The 16,886-nt window shown below is 47.6% G+C and overlaps 1 protein-coding gene across 10 annotated transcripts in view; it reads right to left on the bottom strand.

Moving 5' to 3' along the window:
* IA-2 (tyrosine phosphatase IA-2) overlaps positions 1-16,886 on the bottom strand; it is a 351,905-nt gene that overhangs the window by 38,611 nt on the left and 296,408 nt on the right. The window lies entirely within an intron of this gene.

Below are 16,886 nucleotides of genomic sequence, written 5' to 3'. Positions count from 1 at the left end.
CTCCCTACCGCACATCTGTTTCCCTCGGTCATTTCCCTCATTATGTGTCCAATTAAAAGGTATGTATATCTTTTTCTACGTTAGCTGAGACGACACGGGCAACTGTATCCCCTGCTCAAGGCCATCTCATTTATGAATATATATATATATGTATGATGATCACACGAGTCCGTGTTGAAAGTTATGAAGGTGAAGCTGCACTTCAGTTGTTCATACAATTTTATATACCATGTATAGAAAAATTACATGTTGAATAAAATCATATGAACTAATACTGAAGTACTATTTCACCTTTATATATATATATATATATATATATATATATATATATATATATATATATATATATATATATATATATATATGATTTTTTCTTTAAAACTCACGTAAAAACAGAAGATAGAAACGTTTTGAGACGTGGACAGTTTTTGAAGTAAAGTCTTGCTCTACTGTATACTGGAGGCCGCTCTAATTTTTTTTTCAAAAATTCACGGATTTTATCTGTATGCACAAAAGGATTTTTTTTTTGGTCTTTTTTCTTCCTCGAATTTGTGTTAATGGACCGTTTCCGTTCTCGCCATTTAACGCTGACGTGAAGGGCAGTTTATCTCGTGTACTTTTCTTTTTTTCTGTTAAAAAAAATAGATAAATTACGTATGGTGCGTTGCCAGGGTTAAGCCAGAGACCATGAAGCGACTGAAGTTTATGTTCAGAGACCATATAGCTGCAGAAGGCTAGGGAACAGACCACAACAGCAGCAACATATGTGGTATACTAAAGAACACAACAGGCCCCATGGGGATCCTGAAAAACACAACAGTCCCCATGGGGACCTGAAGAACATAACAGCGCCATGGGGACCCCCAGGAAAGTGCTAATGAGAGCGCCTCAGTCACTGGGCCCCTCTTCCATGGTTGGCTCTACACAGTCGGTAAACGAGACCGGAGTCAGCATACACACCTGTCTCACTCCACTGTCGCAGGCAGTGGTTCCCAGCCTCCGGAGATGTCACAGGATAAACGTACGATCTCCTCTGAACGACCATGGTAACTGAAGATCGGCATGACGCTTCGGTGTGTTTACACGGTCCTTTTGGAATGTTAATGATACCTCCATTCTGTTGTTTGTGTCCTTATAAATATGTATACACACACACACACACACACACATATATATATATATATATATATATATATATATATATATATATATATATATATATATATCCCCAGAGGTACGCATTACTGGTGGACATAGTAAGAGATGAGCCAATCGAGTTCGACAGGTAAGCTTTACCTGACCCTCACCTCAAAAAAGCTTGGGAACAACTGGCCTTATGGACAAAAGCTTACACTACCCACCAGTTCATCCAACACTCACTTTACTACACAGGTATGAGGCTGATACCTGGCAATAACAGGGGGGGGGGGTCAAAAACCGAGCTTTATCAACGCATAGAGTATGGGAGCGCCACTTTACTAAAGGCTTGGGTAGCGAGAGTCAGAATATACCGAATAGTTACCATGGTTGGAAAAATGCATAGGAATGTGTCACATTTTTCTTTCCTTACTGGATATATCTGGTCGTATACACACACACACACACACACACACACACACACACACACACACACACACACACACACATGCGCTCGCTCGCTAGTGTGAAACTCTCTCTCTCCCCCGTACAGTACAAATGCAGTATACACGCACGTACACACAAGAGGAGGAGTGATGGAGATAAAAATAATGACTGTCATGAATGAGAGAAGGAGGTCATGACCATGGGATGAGGAGGACTGTGGCGCTGGCTGTGGAAGGTATGGGGCAGATGAAGCAATGGGGACTGATGGGCAGAGCTACAGGCTGATGGTGGGGGGTGGGGTTGATGGGCGGTGGGTTGGGGTTGATGGGTGGTGATGGGGGATGGATGGGCGGTCGTGGGGTTGATGGTGTGTGTGTGTGCATGCGTGGGTGTGGGTGGAGTGCTATTAGCGTGGAAACAACAAAGCTGTTTGTAAGCAGCTTACGTGGCTAGCCTTGGCACCTGTGTGTGTGTGTGTGTGTGTGTGTGTGTGTGTGTGTGTGTGTGGAGCGTCGGGGAACCTGATGGTTTTTGTGTTACGGTAGCCTGACCCACGGTTGTGCCCGCCCACATCCGTGTCCTAGCCACACCCAGCCTGCCTGTGTGCTATCCCCCGCCCCTCGTGTGTGCTGGCCGCTCCACCACCACCCCATGTGACAATAATGAGCAGCGACAATATCGATGCCGGTGGAGCATTTAGCAAAACATTAAACGAATCTTTAACACAGACGACAAACGTGATTGCCTGCAACCGGTGCCCAAATCCGTCCTCTACGTTGCAAGTTTAGTGTCTGGCCATCACTGACCCACAGGCTCGAAAACACGTACATCATAATCACGTCCGTGACATCACGGACGTGGAAATACGAATTCGTATTCTTGGCGGAGTAGATGAGGTCCTTCATGCGGAGCTATACGAACCTAAACTATGTCAATACGAGGGTAGACACCCCCCATGACAACATGGCTGGCGGGGGACCGGGACATCCACACGAGCATCTAGCGCACCACTGCCTTTGTTCTGAGCTGTAGGTCGTCACCTGTCCTCTTTAAACGGACAATAAAGAGAAATTATTTGTGTAAAATAGAGACAACTGACACCCGCACTGCGTCATCATCACACGAGTTCCTCAACAACTTTTCACTCTCAATCCTTCAGTCTCATTAGCTATCATTTTTTTTTTCATCTTCTAACTGACACTTTACTCCTCATAAGTCGGTGGAGTAGCTCTGGGGATTCTTCTATTAGCCTTTTTCTCCTCTGTTGAAGTATCTGTTACCTTAAATCTACCGAGTACTGAGGGAGGGAGGGTAAATAATAATGCTGCTGTTGGATCAATTTCACTTTTTGTGGTGCCCGTGAGGCATGACTGACGAGTTTCCCGAGGTCTCTACTTCTACTGGAGGCTTCGGTGGGGGATACTATTTAACTGATTGTGTCGGTGAGTGGCGACCAGTTTACCACTTGCTGTAGTTACGGCGCTGCAGTAATGAGAGGCTTTCCGGTTAACGTTCCTTTGAAAGGACTGGTGACTGCAGTCTTCATTCTCTTGGCCGCGACCACGCGCGTGATGATCCATCTCCCTCCACACACCTGGACTGTCTCATTCCACAGGGACACTTAACATACCTCGCCCTCCTGTACACATAGCGTCTGTATACCCCATAGTCCGAGACGCTAACGCTTCATACTTCACCCACCGAGGAGAACCTCACTGTCAAGACGACACCTTATCCTTACATCTACAGCTACACCGCAGGCATCTACACCCACTACACTGTCCATACCACAGGCATCTGCACCCACCACACTGTCCATACCACAGGCATCTAGACCCACCATACTGTCCATACCACAGGCACCTAGACCCACCAACACTGTTCTTACCACAGGCACCTAGACCCACTAACACTGTCCATACCACAGGCACCTACACCCACTAACACTATTCATACCACAGCCACCAGGTTTCACCAACACTTCATACCACAGGCACCTAGACCCACCACACAACGTACCACAATTCACTAGCCATACCATAACATTCTTGACTACTAGGATGGTTTTGTGGCTTAACAAGCGTTGTTTCACCCACGTGGTCATCTCCCCCTATCGTTCGTTCATCAAGGTCGGTGATCGTTTGATGCCTGGTTGGATGTGTGCCCCTGCAGTACAGTGTCTTCGTGAAGCAGCGGATGTGGGTTTATATTTATTTGGGTAGAAGGAATCTGCATTGTCCTTCCTTGGCTGTAGCTCCTCTCTGGTCGGGCTACCTTGACTCCACATTTACGTAGGTGGTTTGGTCTATTCTTTTTTCTCCCCCTTCTTCTTTTTTTTTTTAGCTGGGGGAAATAAAAGAGAGGTTTGCTCTGAGTGGTCAGTGAAACGCATACAGCAGAAAGAACCTCCCGATGAAATATATATATATATATTCTTATTCTCTTCATTTGCTCAACATTTAGCCTAATCAAGTACACTAGTGTATGTTGGACTCGACATTTGATGTCTGTCTGTCTTGCCCGATGTACACTGTTAAATCCCATTTGTCTTTTAAAGATTTCAAAAAGACGAGGACGTATAAGTTGTTGTGGCTATCCATTTTGTTCCCAAATTCCCATGAAATGTCTGAAGTCCCGGTACGAGCTTTAGCTGAAGATGTACGGGGTTCTTGTCTCTGCCAGTCGAGAGAGAGAGAGAGAGAGAGAGAGAGAGAGAGAGAGAGAGAGAGAGAGAGAGAGAGAGAGAGAGAGAGAGAGAGAGAGAGAGAGGATTCGGTTCAGGTATAAGTCAGGTGTGTGTGTGTGTGTGTGTGTACCGGGACTATCGTCTCCATTTGGCGTTGGAGTGAAAGGATAATTGCCTCTCCATTGTGGATATGTTTACTTCTATGCTGATTCCCCAGCTGTATAGCGGCTCCCCAGCTGTGTGGTGTCAAGACGGTAACAAGCTAACTCTTCCTGGAAAGCCTGTTCATGTGACCTCCTCTTCTTCCTCCTCCTCCTCCTCCTCCTTCGGTGCATGGCCGTTCCACTCATCACGCCTTCGTCATTTTCATCACGCTACTCATGATCACCACAGTCAAGCACACTTTGGGTATACTCCATCTCCAGCTGGTGGAGTGGCACCATAGGTAGCTGGTGTAGTGCCACAAGAGGCAGCTGTGTGCCACCACATGCAGCTGGTGTAGTGCCACAATAGGTGGCTGGTGTAGTGCCGCAACAGGTAGCTGGTGTAATGCCACAAGAGGCAGCTGGTGTAGTGCCATGAGAGGCAGCCTGTAGTGCCACCAGAGGCAGCTGGTATGAGTAACGAGGAAGAACAAGGTAATACCCAGGCGGTGGGGTCTCCTGAGCCGCCCCCACAAGAAGGGCGTACAGGTAAATTGCTTGTTAAGTTAGGCTGGAGCGCTAGGCAGGCCGGCCCCCTGGCGGTCTGGCTGGATGTAAGACCCAACAGTAAGCTGCCGGTAATGATGCCTCCCTCCCGCTCTTCCTCCCTCCCACCACTCTTGCCTCCCTCCCTCTCCCTCCCTCTCTCTCTCTCTCTCTCTCTCTCTCTCTCTCTCTCTCTCTCTCTCTCTCTCTCTCTCTCCGTGCTGCTTCTTCCCTCCCACTTCCTGTCTCGCCTCCCTCCCACGTTACGCCCGCGTGTTTTCTGAGAGATCCTCATTGTTCCCGAGAGCGCGACGACTTACCTTAGATTTGGGTTAGTATGAGTAAGTCTTCCTCCGTTGGTCCAGGCGGTCTCAAATGTAAACGCCAACACGCAGTTTATTTATGTATCTATCGACAGTACCGATGTACGAGGACACTGAACTATCGTTATCTACCTTGTTATCTTCAACTGCACCTAATGCTGATACCATCATAAGACACCTCATCCACCCTTATGCAAACGACCATTTGTGAGCAGTGTATCCAGGCAGGCACTGTTAACTTGGCGAGTAACTATTCTACTCTTCTTGTTTGACCATCTCTCCCATACGACGATGTCGTTCAGTGTCTCTATGATAGCGTACGATATCAGTTCGCTCCTGTTTGAGATGATGCACTTCGCATTTGTGTATATTAAGCAAGTTTTGCTTTTGTTGATTGTATGAGGGCCGCGGGTATCAGCTGTCTGGGCCCATTTCACACGTTTGTCTTCACTGGTGTGTTGAAATCACTGCTAGTGTGTGTGTGTGTGTGTGTGTGTGTGTGTGTGTGTGTGTGTGTGTGTGTGTGTGGGCAGCCATGAGAAGAGGAAGCCCGTCCAACCTGTATTTGGACCGTGACCTCAATTTGACGAGTCCCACATTATTTCCCCACTTGCCATCTCCCCTGCCTCACCTGGGAAGAGCGACGTGAAGATGCCATACTCTGCCCCTTTTTCCCCTTCTCGTTCCTACCTTGTGCATGGACAGCACGACCCCAGACAAACCCATCCCGAGACGTGACCTCAAAGTGCCCTTGTCTGTCACATTCCTCATCTACCTCAATCTCTGGATTGTGACGTCTCTTCTGGTATGCTCCCTCCCACATCCTTATCTCCTTCGTCGGTATTCTTTTGTGGCGAGTGTCTCACTAGTCCAGTTTTATAGAAGGAAAACATAAATCCCTGACATTTTCGTCCAACACTCTGCTTCTCTGATTCCATTCAAACGGAGGTCATACCCAGCTGAGAGGCGTCTGTCACACCTTAAGTGACCCAAGATATCGATCCTAGAGGCTTTTTTCCCTCCTCTCCCTATATATAGTCTCAGCTCTACTCTTAAATTCCCAGCCAGCATTCTAATGAAGGTGCAGGGAGTTGTGTCGTATACCCACACAACAATCCCCATGCGACCAACTTCGAACGTCTCTCTCTAAATCTACAAACGAGAGCTTTATACTTGACTATCGTTTCCTCGAATCTACCCGTGACTGCATCACTGGTTTGTCCACCCGTAAAATGAAAGTCGTATCCTCAGAAACACTCGAAACAACGTCACCAAACTTTCCCTAGACTGTACTCTTTATCTTGACTCCCAGGAAAGCACAAAGCTTGTTACTGATGTTTCCCTATGTTGAGTAACCAAAGCCTTGTGCAGTAACCAAGCTTGCATTGCCTTCCAACACCATCCTGTCATTTAAACTACCTAAAGCTTCGCTATTTTCCCCCAACAATTTCTATTTTCATTCTCTCCAGCGGATCACAAAATATACAACAAGGAAATTAGAAGGTCTATCCTGTCGCCTGGGAGGTGAAGACCCCAGGTGAAACCCCCTTCATAGAACGGGGACAGATAAAAACAGAGTTGACCTGGGTTACCCTGGGAGCTTCTGGAGGCACGCCAACGCAAGAGAGAGAGAGAGAGAGAGAGAGAGAGAGAGAGAGAGAGAGAGAGAGAGAGAGAGAGAGAGAGAGAGAGAGGGGGGGGGGGGGGAAGAGAAGCTTCGGCAAAACGTCTAACTTTCCGTTATCTATCACGTGAAATTTCGCTGACACACTCGTCATTTTCTTAGCTAGACGAGGTCGGGGGCCAGTTCGTCCTAACCCAAGGATCATACCGTCGTTGCTCGCGGGTCTCGTCCTCTCGTTGCTCGCGGATCGTACCGATATCATCATGTTCAAAGGGGAAGTCTCGCACTGTCGTGTTGAAGGAGTTAAAGTTTATTGCGTGGCTCGTGTGTGTGTGTGTGTGTGTGTGTGTGTGGAGGGGGAGAAAGGAAGGGAGTGGGGTGGGGTGGGGAGGGGGGTGCGGGTGTCAGGTGAGCCCTGATAATTACTATGCACCACCAACTTAGGGCCAGGCCGCTCAAGAACACCCTCCCGAAAAGTGTAACATGAGTGGCTGGAAATTAAAGTTTGAAGAGGGCTTCTGCCCTCGGTCAAGTTCTGCTTTTTTACCCTGGCCGCGTTCACCGAACACATTCTCTTCTCACTTCTGCTATAAACTCTTTTTTTCTTCTTCTTCTTCTTATCTCCGTCCGTCCGTCTGTCTTGTCTTGCTCTTCCCTTCTTGGTGTCTTCCCTGTTTGTCGATTTTCTTCCGTCTACCCGGTCGCTGGTATACACTATCTGCTGGACCGTCTACCTACCTACCTACCTACCTTCTGTCTGCCTGTCTCTGTCTGTCCCTCCCTCTCTCCCCTCACTACCATCTGCGGCATATAATCAGCTTAGGGATCTTGCATCTCCCTCCACGCTTGCCTCCCTCCCCTCCCTCAACCCACCTTCCGTCCCCCTCCTCAACAGTAGAGCTAAATTTGGGAGACACTGCCACTATATGTTTTACAGGGGCGGCGCGGCCCCTCGAGTGTGACTGGAGGTGCTCGAGTGGAGAGTCAGGTGTTCAAGGAGGAACTCAGGATGTGGCAAAGTCTCCTTGAGGAGAAGGAGAAAGTCTCATCGAGGTGTCTTAGAGGAAGAGAGATAGAGAAAAAAAAAAAGACCCCGCTTCTGAACGTACTTCAAACAATGACTTTGTCCGGGAAATCTAGAGAGAGAGAGAGAGAGAGAGAGAATGTTTACGTTTCGAAAGTATTATTTGCGACCTCGCAAAGTTGAGGGAGGGAGGGAGGGAATGAGTTCAAGCTTGCGCAGTTTGTTCTGGACACACGTCTTCGCCATTATGCAAGGTTTCCTACTTGAAAGGTAAGCTTGGGTGCTATAAGCCGTGGCGTGATGCATTATCCACAGCACTCAGCACAGCTCAAGCCCAGGGAGAGTGGGTGGTTAGGTTTCATTATTCCTGAACCTTCGCTGGTAAATGTTATCCCGCCTCACACACACACACACACACACACACACACACACACACACCTTTGTTTTCGCCTCTTGGTGAAGGAAAATGGAAAGATACGTTGGTCAAGCTTACGGTATGCTTTACGTATACGCAACCTCGATAATAAAGATAATGATGATGATAATGATGATAATAATGATTATAGTAAACAACGGAAACTTGCATGGCTTTGCGTGTGTGTGTGTGTGTGTGTGTGTGTGTGTGAACTTCAGAGACGAGTGACAATAGTGTTGCCACGGGATGCCATCCGCGTCCTGTACACCAGTCCTGCCCTGTGCACAACATCGTCTTGGTCCTCCGGCAATTTGACCTTTGGCCCTGTCGTCATGACGGGCTGCCAGGTGTTAGACGCAGTACATAATAATAAGCGGTGATAATGACGTACTCGAACACTGGGGCCACATCTCTCTCTCCGAGCGTGATCGTCCGATCCTTAAAGGTCATTGCTTATAAGGCCAAGCCATCGCGCCCTAAGGTCGTGCCGTCGTGTTGAAGGGGTCGTGTCCTCGTGTTCAAGGATCGTACCGTCGTTCTCAAGGGTCGTACCGTCGTCGAGTTCAAGGGTCGTACAGTCGTGTTCAAGGATCGTAACGTCGTTTTCAAGGATCGTACCGTCGTGTTCAAGGATCGTGCCGTCGTGTTCAAGGATCGTACCGTCGTGTTCAAGGATCGTACCGTCGTGTTCAAGGATCGTACCGTCGTGTTCAAGGATCGTACCGTCGTGTTCAAGGATCGTACCGTCGTTTTCAAGGATCGAACCGTCAGGTTTAAGGCATCAATTAAATGCATTCGATCCGGGTATTGTGACATAGGGGGTCCTAAACTTGGACACATCCCACCATGAAAAACTCTCTCTCTCTCTCTCTCTCTCTCTCTCTCTCTCTCTCTCTCTCTCTCTCTCTCTCTCTTGTAATAATGTGTAGTGTGGTTTATAGCGTGCGTTGTGAGTAATTACACCATTCTATACATGACTGGAGTCTTGTGCTCTCAACGCCTCTGTGTCATATCTGCAACTGCTATTAATGCCGACAGTATTCATCCCTCTTCTCCACTTGCTACCTCCACCATTCCTGACATGAAAATCTTTTTTTCATAGCATTCTTCTTTTTCACTGTTGTTTCGCTTCATCCTCGCGTCCTTTAGCTGATGTATTCCTCCCCCGCATCACATAACTCTTCCATAGTAACAATGTCAGATTAAGGGAGGAAGTTGATGGTCGTAACAACGTCTCCCATTTTTCTTCTCTCCTTCTTCACATGGACAAGTGTGTGTGAGTGTGTGTGTGTGTGTGTGTGTGTGTGTGTGGGGGGGGGGGTGGGGTTCCTCTCCCATCCCCTGTCCCTTAGGCCCTCTAACGTCAGTTACAGTAATTATTTCCCCCTTTTCATTTCCTCCCTATCAAAATCTTGTCCGTCTCCTGAAGTGGGATGGCCGAACTAGTGGTCCGGATTCTTCTATGCGTCTTCGCACATACTGTACCCTGAAGCACAGTTTCGACACGGGTCAATTTACAGTGTACCGTCTGTACAAACTCCTCGTGATGACGTTTCCCGGTGAGGGGCTCTGGGTAGTCAACACCCTGCCCTCCCCTAAGTCCCTATCGTACACGGATTCCTGTAATTTGTTCCCCGAGAGATGGCGTTGAAGGACCCGTCGGCGTCGTAAGCTCACCCAGCCTCATCTTCAGCCAGTGGGTTCCAGATGAACCATCCCCAACTCATGTGTGTGGCTAATGCTGGAACAAGCCTGTCCGCGTCTCTTGAAAGCTGTTGAGAAGATGAATATTCCCTCTATCCCTCACAGGTTTAGCGTCGTATACTAATGCATTCGGACACGCTTCGTGCCCTGCTGAGTTCAATTCGTTGATCAAGAAGAGCAACGGTTCTAAGACCTGAGTCCTGAGGTGCCCTTCTGGCTAAGCCAATATAGAAGAAAACACCTTTGATATGTTTCCTCCGTTCCTTTCCCGTAAGATAATTCACGACTCACTGATGGGGTCCCCTTATGCTGGCCTGGAGGTCTATTCATTCCTTCTGAAACAGCGTCGGATGTTTTCTGGCGTTCCAGGAACAACACACGGTCCATCCCTTCATTTTGATGTTTACTTCAGGTTGATCCTCACTGTATGGCGGAAGACCAGATCTGTCACCCATGATCACTTTCCTCCGAGACCCATGTTGTATTCTACTTAGGTACTTTCTCATCTGCGAGGAAGTAAATCCATCTGATACCTAGACTGTCTTTTCCAATAGCTTCCAGGCCGTGCTTGGCAGTGGCACTTGTTTGTAGTTCGCTGCCTTGGCCTTGCGTTTTCCTCATTCTCGTTCTGAGACACAGGTATGAGATCTACTCGCTTCTCCACTACTTCTGTATCGACCCCTCTGCCAACGCGTTCTGAAGCATTACCTCCTGTGGCGCCTCCAGTGTTCCAACACATCTCTTGAATACGTACCGTGATCCATCTCCCTCACAATGCGCTTCACACCACTGAAAATCCTCTGCGAGTTGATTCCGAAGGATTAAACAAAAAAAAAAAAAGGTAAAATCACTGGAGAGGGAGAATAATTTGCTTGGGCCACTGAAGAAGCTTGACGTAATGCCTAATGAGTTAGAGTAAATGATTTTCCCCAAATACACTCACGATGCGTAAATACGCTAAGTAATTCGAGGAGGACGCTTACAGGGGCGTGCGTGTTAAACAGGTCATTACGCCCCCGCCATGAAGGATAGGGTCAAACCCACATATAAAAAAAAAGAAGTTATGAAACTAGATTTTTACATTAACAAAAGGTACCCTTATTCTGTTACAAAATGCTTAAAGCGCTGGTGAAAGCCAGATGAAGCAGTCATTCATACGATGTTTTACTAAAGTTCCATTTTTTTATATCCACGGGGGGAAAAAAGAAAATAATACGAGGGTAAAGACTTTTTAAAACTGGGTAATGATGAATGTGATGGTTATGTCTATTCAAACACTGGGGCTCTGCCGGAAAATCACCGCGTGGATTCTTCCACAAAAATCATTAAACAGAAACCCGACCATACGATTATGGCGCTGGTCGCCGTTAACACAACGAAGTACACGTTCCACATCGACAAAAGAAAAGCGTTATAGTGTCAACGGCAGAGCCGCGTTTCCTCTCCAGTCGTTCCTGCTCAGAGCTGCACCCTCAACAGAGCGCGTTTCCCTTAGCACTAAATGTTGACCTCTGGTCCTCGGCGGAGGATATACTAAGACGAGGTTGTCACCAGGACACCTCACAAGACGCCCTTCAGAAGTCTAACCACGAAGGTATACCAAGGATTTTTACGGGTACAGTTTTCATGTAGAGGACATTTTATCGGAGGCGCTGCTGGCAGAAAAGACGCCAAAACCTCGTCTGCCACCGTCACTTTACTTCCGAGGTGGCATCAGCTTTGCTTCTGCGTAAACTAAAATCGCTTTCTTTGTCGAGGAGGATCTTCAAGACGCACCCGAGGTGGTGTAGCAACAGTGAACACTGACGGATTGATCCCACAGTTTCGAACTGCTCATGTAGCAACAGAGTGAACATTGATACCACAGTTTCGAACTGCTCATGTAGCAACAGAGTGAACACTGATACCACAGTGACGAACTGCTCAGAGGAGTAGAGTGTATATTGCTCAATACAGAGTGTGGTGATCCGCTGGAGAGAGGTCACCACTTGATATCGTTACAGCGAACTGCACATCTCTCTCTCTCTCTCTCTCTCTCTCTCTCTCTCTCTCTCTCTCTCTCTCTCTCTCTCTCGAACTGATCCTGCAGGGGAGATGGAGTGGGTGTATAGGTTTGTGAGAGGTGGGAGGTTACGGTCATCTAGCAAGTGGTCGCAGGCAGTGTACACACGTCCAGGTTTAACCTGCCTAAATCATGGCTAGCGAGGGAGAAAAGAAAAAAAAAAAAGACAGGAGGGGGGGAAAAAACCTATGAATGGGATAAAATTGAATCGTATCCATTTTTTCCCCCTTGAAAAATATGTCGAAGTCGAACATGTTTTTCAGCCTTTTAAAATGCCATTTTGATCTCTGACTCGTACAATTAATGTGGCATTTTTCACGTTTTTTCTTATATTAGAATCCCCGACTGATTTATTACCAGCGTGGACACGACAAAATTGGTTTTGATTTTGGTAAAAAGAAGGAAAAAAAAAAAATTGGGGACTGGTGAGTGAGAGGAAGGTGGTGCTGTACCATACTATCCCCGAGGCTACTTGTCACCACCCATCTATCTACCTTATAGCCATGTCTTCACCATCCTCACCCGTCCAGCCAACAGTGGCTTCAGTAGCCGTAAAGTGCCTCCCTCTCCACCAGTGTCTCTTCAGCCGTCCTCCACCATTAGGATCTCCGACATCCAGACAGAAGAGATTCTGTTGGCGAGACCTGGTTCTCCTCACATGAACGACGGGATGACACCGAAGCTCGAGTTGCTCTAAGGACTCCTGCCTGAGCGGGTATTGAAACAGCTCTTTTTTTTTTTTTTTTTCCTCTGTTCACTCCGCCTCAGTGATATACCACCGCCCGTGTTCCCGCGGCGGGCACGCGTCTTTCCGTGATCATAAGGATGTCCTCTAGTGTCATCCCACACCGCCGCTGTAGGAGAGAGGGGTTGGCGGGTGAGGCGACGCCTGGCCACCGTGCAGAGCTCCTGAAGAAGGAAGGCTCCTGAAGGCGGAGGAGTCACATGGGTGCTATTACCAACCGCGTTCTCCTACAGTAGTGGAGTTTTCACCCCCTGAATCATATACTCGGATGCGACTACGCTCGAGAAATCTGGCGAGTGGACAATTATTCCTTCCCGCTCTCTAAAATGACGAAGAGAGAGAGAGAGAGAGAGAGAGAGAGAGAGAGAGAGAGAGAGAGAGAGAGAGAGAGAGAGAGAGAGGGAGATTAACGGACAGATGTAGAGCAAGTGTGTGTGTGTGTGTGTGTGTGTGTGTGTGTGTGTGTGTGTGTGTGTGTGTGTGTGTGTGCGCACAGGAGGGAGGGTAAGTGAAGGACTGGGAGGGTGAGAGGAGAGAGCCAGGGATGATTGTGGTGGTGCTGTAAATGCTGTAATAATGTATGAGGGAGGCGGGGATGCCGCAGCCAGCCACACACACACACACACACACACACACACAGACACTCTCTCTCTCTCTCTCTCTCTCTCTCTCTCTCTCTCTCTCTCTCTCTCTCTACTGCTACACACACACACACACACACACACACACACACACACACACACACACACACACACACTCACACACTCACACACACCTACACAAACACCACACTACAGATAGACAGATAGATAGACATAGATGCTTATGGTGAGGTAATTTCGAGAGACCAGTGTTCTCAAGAATGACACGCTTAAAGTGCGGAGAGGAAATTGCGATATATTTCCCCTCCCCGGCCAGATCTGGTTCTGTAAATTACTGATAATGTCGTCAAAGCAGAAGTTCACATTAATGGTTGTTAACGTTCACAGTGCGGGAGGAAGCGGAGCTGATAATGCAGGTCGTGTTCTCTCGCTGGATAACTATACTGAGGCACTGATATATATATATATATATATATATATATATATATATATATATATATATATATATATATATATATATATATATATATATATACGTACTGATCATGAGCCAGCATGGGCCCGCCTGGGGTCGGGTCTGCATGGATTCGAATCGTGGGCATGGCTGTCGGTCCACAGCTAGCCTAGTGTTCATCTTCCTCCTCCTTCTCCTCAGGGCTGGCTTAGGCTGGTGTGTGTGTTTGTATATATACACACGGGGGAGTAAAGATATGTACATATATATACAAAGTCAAGAGATAGGGGGGCAACACGAGGGTAAGACTCTCTCCCAGTAACACACAAAAAATAACCATGGGTCTCTTTAAGTACATTCGAATCCAACCACTGAAGATTTTTCACTCTTCTCAGCCATATATAGATTTGTAGGGCAGTTTTATTGACACTCTGAATGTTACTCTACTCCCATTACCTCTCTCTTCATAGAACGTAAAGCAGTAATTCTGTCTTCGTTGTACAGCTCAGTGAACTTGTAGTATCACCCAGTTTTCGAATCGAAACCTACATATAACGTACCGTTTCTTCTCGGAAGTTATGCACGTGTATTAGCAAGACAGGGACGAGTGGCTTGTACTACGGTGAAATGTGTTTTGATAGCGAATTCGCTTAACGGGTAGCGTGAACAGTACACAGGATCATTGATTACTGACAAAAAATAACGGAATTATGGAGGTAACCAGAATAATGGAGGGTGAAGGCTTCAAAAATATATATGTGTGGAGTTTAAGCTGATCTCGAACCGCTCGAATCCCTTTAATCTATACTGAATAAACCATAGTTTAAAAAGAGATATACCAACCAGACTCTTTATGTTTACTGACTTAAGACACACAAAACCCCTATAAGTCATATATGGAAAACCAAACACGGGATCAGCGTAACAAAAGACGACAGATTCAATATAAATCCCTAAACATGTTAGAGACATCGAGAATCCTCACGTCACCTGAGCTCTCCTTCTACGTGTCTCCTACACACGTCTGGACTAGACCTTCCACTAACATATCCTCAGCAACCAATCAGGGACGAGATCTTTAAGAGACTCGAGAGGGGTTTTGAACCCCACCAATCGTGTTGTAATCACTTACTTCAACGTGTCAACTCTTACCATAGTATCTACGGCCGTGTCACGCAGGTCACTTCTGTATCTGACCTACTCCTGAGTGTGTTATGATGGGAGAACGGAACATCGATGAACCCCTTACGAAGACCTCCTACAACACGCTACCCAAAGACATTCGCAGATCAAGGGGGTTTAGAGAGAGAGAGAGAGAGAGAGAGAGAGAGAGAGAGAGAGAGAGAGAGAGAGAGAGAGAGAGAGAGAGAGAGAGAGAGAGACGTAGACAAAGGATGAAAATAATCACTTCTGGACAGCTTAACAAAACATGGCCCACCCGGGAGTACGTCCCCATTCCGACTGCCTTTTTTGTAAGCTCAAAATACTTTTCATGAGCATCCCTCACTTGTCGGATCCAAGCCTCACTTGAAGGCTGGGCCTCACTCGGTGAAGCAACACCTCGCCCGGCAGAACCAGTCCTAACTTGGTGGAGCTGCCCTTCACCTTCCGGTTTGATTTTGAGAAAAGTTTTCCTCTACCTGACGGAGGCATTCTCACCTGACGAAGCTGTTTTTCATGCAGCTATGCTATCGTTCTCCTGTTGGTGCTGCGCTTTAACGTGGTGGAGCTCTTTGTTACATGATGGACTTATCAACCTCATACAGTCATTGCCTGGGAGGCGTGGCTCTGTGTTCTGCTTGACTACTGTAACTCATTTATTCTGTTCCTCACTAGCTAGTGGCCTCACGCATCGTCCGGAGCTGTCCCCACCCAACCCGAACCTACAGTCCAATTGCTGGGCAAGTCCCTCACCTGGCGGAGAAATGCTTTCGTTATCTGTTGATTACCACACCTGGCGGAAGTATGCCCTCCCTGGCGGGGCTACGCTTCCACTAACAAAGCCATTCCTCGCTTCGTGGAGCTATGATATCAGTGGCATAGTTGTCCCAACATTTGCTCGACCTGATTTTCTCAAGACAGATCCATCCCTTGCGTAACAGAGCTATACCCTCCACCTGCGGAAGTTGTTCTTATCTAGTCTAGCTTATCCCCAGGACTGATGGAGCGATTTCTTCCGAGCCGGACCTGTGTCTTCTCAGCACAGCCAGTTCCGTCACCTGGCAAATTATATCCCATTAAGGTGCTGTCATCCCCTGGCTGGCGTGCCTGTCTCTCAGAAGGTGGAGCTGTTCCTCACCGGGTGTAGCTGTCTTAGTTCTTGGAACAAATGTTCAGCCACTGGATGTAATCCTCTCTCGACGGAGCTATCTTTCAGGTTGCTGAAGTTCTCCTTTTCACTACCAGTATGACTAACTTGCCACAGTCGTCCCAGGGAAATGCCTGTGCAGCTGGGACCAGTTCTTCCCTCCATCAGATCAAATACTCTCTCTCTCTCTCTCCCTCCAGTGAGGTGTTCCTTACCTGCAGATGAGGCGGTTCTAAACCTCCCACCTTCATTACCTCAGACAAGACTCCGTCAGGTCCCCGACCCCACTCCCAACACCTCGAAACCATGGCTGTCCCTCTTATTCCCACCCTCACAGGAGCAATTTGCCTCTCTCCTCCTCCATATATGATCACATCTCTCTCCGCATATTTTTTTTTCCTCCCTCGTGATCCTCTTTAATCAGGATTTTTCATTTCATTCCAGCCCCTCACACCACCTGCCCTACCCCACGAGGCAACGTATGACATCTCTGTCTCCCACATAACTCACCCTAATCAGTCCTTTCCCATAAGTAGCTTCCCCGTCATCTGTTCGCCCACACGTCACCCATGCCTGTCCCTCCTGTCTCGGGCGTCTTTCTTCCTCTGTCTTTCCCTTTCTAATCACGTGCGCACAGATCTCTCCAGGTGCTTCCCCTCGCTGCTG

This window comes from Panulirus ornatus, chromosome 48 (genome assembly GCF_036320965.1).
Source record: "Panulirus ornatus isolate Po-2019 chromosome 48, ASM3632096v1, whole genome shotgun sequence".
Lineage (NCBI taxonomy): Eukaryota > Metazoa > Arthropoda > Malacostraca > Decapoda > Palinuridae > Panulirus > Panulirus ornatus.
Note: the sequence above shows the minus strand (reverse complement) of the source record. Positions and strands in the feature narration are given on the sequence as shown.